Source organism: Neovison vison, chromosome X (assembly GCF_020171115.1).
Source record: "Neovison vison isolate M4711 chromosome X, ASM_NN_V1, whole genome shotgun sequence".
NCBI classification, from domain to species: domain Eukaryota; kingdom Metazoa; phylum Chordata; class Mammalia; order Carnivora; family Mustelidae; genus Neogale; species Neogale vison.
In genome coordinates, this window is record NC_058105.1 from 100949987 (window position 1) to 100954191 (window position 4205).

The 4205-nt window shown below is 39.9% G+C and overlaps 1 pseudogene; it reads right to left on the minus strand.

Moving 5' to 3' along the window:
• Positions 1-2286: 2286 nt before the first annotated feature.
• Positions 2287-2394, minus strand: LOC122897709 (annotated as a pseudogene).
• Between the last annotated feature and the right edge of the window lie 1811 nt (positions 2395-4205).

The window sequence follows — 4205 nt, forward strand, 5'->3', positions numbered from 1 at the left end:
AACATAAGAGCAGGAGTTAAAAAGTGGGAAGGGACATGGGTAATCAACTCAAAACATCAGTTATCTAAATCTCTCAGGGCTTTCTAATAGGGGAACTTCCTTAGTAGGTTTGCCTGGCTCTTCATCTAGTTGCCTAGCTGCTTAGCAGACGATATGTTTACTTGGTATGGATGACTTTGAAGTGGTGGTTGCCTCAGCAATCAGAAGCTTAATGTCAGGCACTTAAATTACCATCAAGAAAGCGGATTGTCAGGCATTTACACTGCACAGAATAAGCTTTACTCTGGTATGGGAAGGGCAGGAGGTTATGCTGGGTAAGGAAATGAATGAATACACAGATATTCACTTTTCAGTTTTCTTTTAAACTATGCATTTATGTTTTATGGACTTTCTATATGTGCATTACATTGCATAATAAAGTTGATTAAAAAAGATCAATACTTCGTTTTCTTCTCAAATAATGCAAGGAATTTAACACACTTTCATTTACCCAACATCAGTTTACAAATTATCATTGCCATGTGTTTAATTCTACATATACAAATCTACTATACATTATTAGTATTTTAATGTAGTCAGTGTGCATTTACCTATGTATTTACTGTTTTTTGTTCTTATTCCCTTCTTTCATCTGGGACCTTCCGTCTGGAATCTCTCTCTCTCTTTCTTTTTTTTTTTCCCTGAAGCGGTGTATCTATAGTCTGAATGTTCTGGCAATTTCTGTTTCTTGACTAGATGTTTACATTTTGATCATTTATTACACAGTACATGTATGTTTTATCTACTCTTCTATATGGAATATAGTAATAAAATTCAGAAGAGGTAAAAAAATAATAACCTTAGATTTTAAATATTTTTTGGCATACTAGCTTAATCTCATCCCACTGTTGGCGAAATATATGTGGAGGCCACTTTAAGGCAGCAGGTTTGAGCAATGGAATGTAGAAAGGGCCGAAAGCAACCCCCTGGCTGAATATGGACAGGCCCATTGGGTGACCCACCTCAAAACAGCCGTAGGCCCTAACTAACCAATGGGCTCCTTACAACTGGGCATAGTTACCAACAAAGGGAAAACTACATATGTCCCCATACCTCCTCACCTTCCCCCCTTTACAAACAGCCCCTTCCCACTGCCTCCTTGCAGACAGCCTCTCCTCTGCTGTCCTGGACTCTGCCCCCTAGCCATATATTCAGTAAACTTCTATCTCCTTTGTTCTGCCCCAGGTGAATTCTTGTCACTGCCTGTACCACCTTATTCCACTGAATCTTCACCCCACAGATTGGGGATCCCCATCCGATGGGGAGAGACGTCACATTTAGAAACTACATATAATGCATATTTCACTGTTATCTCCCCTCCCCCCCATACGTAATTTGTCTAACAATAATATATTTTTGAAATAAATAGTGGTCCTTTCCTTAGAAACTACAAAATCCAAGAAGACGTGCAGAGTTGGTTGAGTTAGTGTGATATATTTTTGAGGGTCATGGATTTGGAATATGAAGTTTTAAGGTTCAGATCTGGATGTAGTCTTTTTTGTAGCTGTCTCAATTATGAAAATTCCTTAACCTATCTAAATTTCTGATAATTCTTCTTTAAAATGGAGGCTGTGGGGGCGCCTGGGTGGTTCAGTGGGGGTAAGTGTCTGTCTTCAGCTCAGGTCATGATCTTAGGGTCCTGGGATTGAGCCCAGTGTAGTTTTCTTGTTCAATGCGGAATCTGCAGCTCCCTCTCCCTCTACAACTTCCTTCCCTCCCCCACCCCTGCTTGAGTTCTCTCTCAAATAAATAAATAAAATCTTTTAAAAATATAAAATAAAATGGAGGACGTAGTACCATTTTTGTCCATTTCACAGAAATGTTGAGAAGTAGTAAAGCAAAACATATGAATAGGTTTTATAAAATGGTTAAATAACATGACTTTAAACTAGTATTATTTGATGTCAGTATGGAGAAAAAAAGTGAATAGTAAATGTTCTATGTAAACTGAAGATGAGACCATATTTAGATATGTGGTAAAGCATTATGGTATAATGAAAACAGTAGGATTGGGGGTTCAGATATCATAAATTGTAATAACTTATGTTTCTGCTTCACTGCCTGCTAGCTCTAGAATCTTTTCCAAGTCAACTTTTCTGAGTCTCTGTTTCCTCATCTGTAAAATGCAATAATAATATTTTATTAATGCCTCATGTACTGTGAAGATCAAATAGGACATTTTGTCTATAGCGCCTGGGGCATAGTAAGTGAACCATCTGTTTAGTCTCTACAGTGCAAATTCAATACAAAGAATGATGAGAAGAGAATGTGATTATGGTATTGATAGAAAATGGTCTATTTAAACTGTAAGAACAGATACTACACTTCATCTTAGCCAAAAGGCTGAGAAGTGATGAAAATGGTCTCTTTAGATGGTATTCTGCCTTTGATATGATAAGGAACTGATAAAACTAAGTTTCAACTACCTCTGGCATTTTCTGAAATTTGGCTAAATGCTTGGTCTAAGGTTTATTTCCTCTGGTCACCACTGGCTGCTGCTGACTTCACAGGAAATACCCCTGCCCGGGTATCCAGCCTCTTCTCCAGAGAAGGTAGAGGATAATACAGCACCTTTCTGGTTTCACTCCTAGTGAGGTCCAGGTCCTTCCCTTAGTTCCCATACACAACACCCTCATTTGGCAATAGAAGATGCTAATGTCCTGTGGTGATTGGAGGGATGATACAGGAACACCATGGTCTTGAATTCACATGCTGGTCTTGAGTGAACGCCAAGCACTTATCTTTCAACATCCCATTTCAATGAAATATTGAACTTTTATACATGGTTCAGGCATAGAAAACATAATATGATAATGTTGTAAGTCAATGTTTATAAAACTTGAATGCACTTACGATTCCTGTAGGGATCTTGTAGAAATGCAGAGTTTGATTCGGCAACTTTGGGGTGCTCTGGTCTGAATGTTTGTACCCCCCATTCATATGTTGAAATCTAATCTTCAGGGTGGGGCCTTTGGGAGATGATGAAGTAATGAAGGCAGAGCTCTTATTAATAGATTAGTGCCCTTATAAAGACTCCCCAGAGAGCTTGAATGCTTCTTCTGCTCTGTGAGGATACAGGAGAATCAGCAACCCCAAGAAAGGGTTCTCACCTGACCATCCCGGCACTCTGATCTCGTACTGTCTGCCTCTAGAACACTGAGCAATAAATTTCTGTTGCTTATAAGCCATCCAGTCCTTGGCATTTGGTTATAGCAGCCTGAAAGAACTCAAACATGGGGTTAATCAAGCCTAGAAGAAATAAGGATTTATATTTCGAATGCTCCATTGAACAAACAAGGAAACAAACACTTTTCTTTAATTCTCCTCATTTTCTCCTTTGTTTTTCCAAGGGGACCCCAGGAAAATGGAAATTTGAGGAAAGTGAGTCAGATCTACAGTAGCAAAAGAGTCTATCTATTGTGGAAGCTTGTAGTATACAGAGCATGTCCCTAGCTCTAGGACATCACAGGTTATGGGGGTGCAGCATCGAGAACAGTCTGGAGAAGATAGAAGATTTGTACTTGGGTTCCCAGGGGGAAAAGGGTGAGGAGGAATAGTTTTGGCAGGCATCCCTTGCTTCCAGGAGGCAGATTGCTGCATTCCAGGATCTGAGGGATCTGAGTGCAGAACCCATTTTGGGACTCAGAGATCCAGAGCCTGCTTGTACCTCACAGCCTTATGGGAATGCCTTCTGGACTCTGCACCCACTTCACTTCTCATTCCCATCAGGAAAAGGTTGTCTGTGAAAACACAATACCTATGGATTTTCTTCACTGCTTCTATCCTCTGCTAGTTTTCCAACCACTCCGCATCTACCTTTCATGCCTGGGCCTCTTTCCAAAAAGCAAACCAATAAATTGCTGAATGAAAAAGACATCCAAGATGTAGATAAAGACTTTCTTTATTCTAAGGGTTATTGCAAGAGGGGGGAAAAGGGTCTATTGGAATAATGGAGAGGCCTGCTAATAAGGCTGAGGTGGGTCAAATGTCGGGAGTCTGGGGAAAGGAAAGAAGCTTAACCTAAGTTGCTCTGTGTCTGGTTTTGTCTTAGGCAAATAAGGGAAGCATCAGTGAAGCTCATCTAAGTCATATGGGGAAGGACGTTTCTTTGTAATAAGCCATTCTGTGAATGGGGGTGGGGATGCATTTGTTTAACCATCACTATT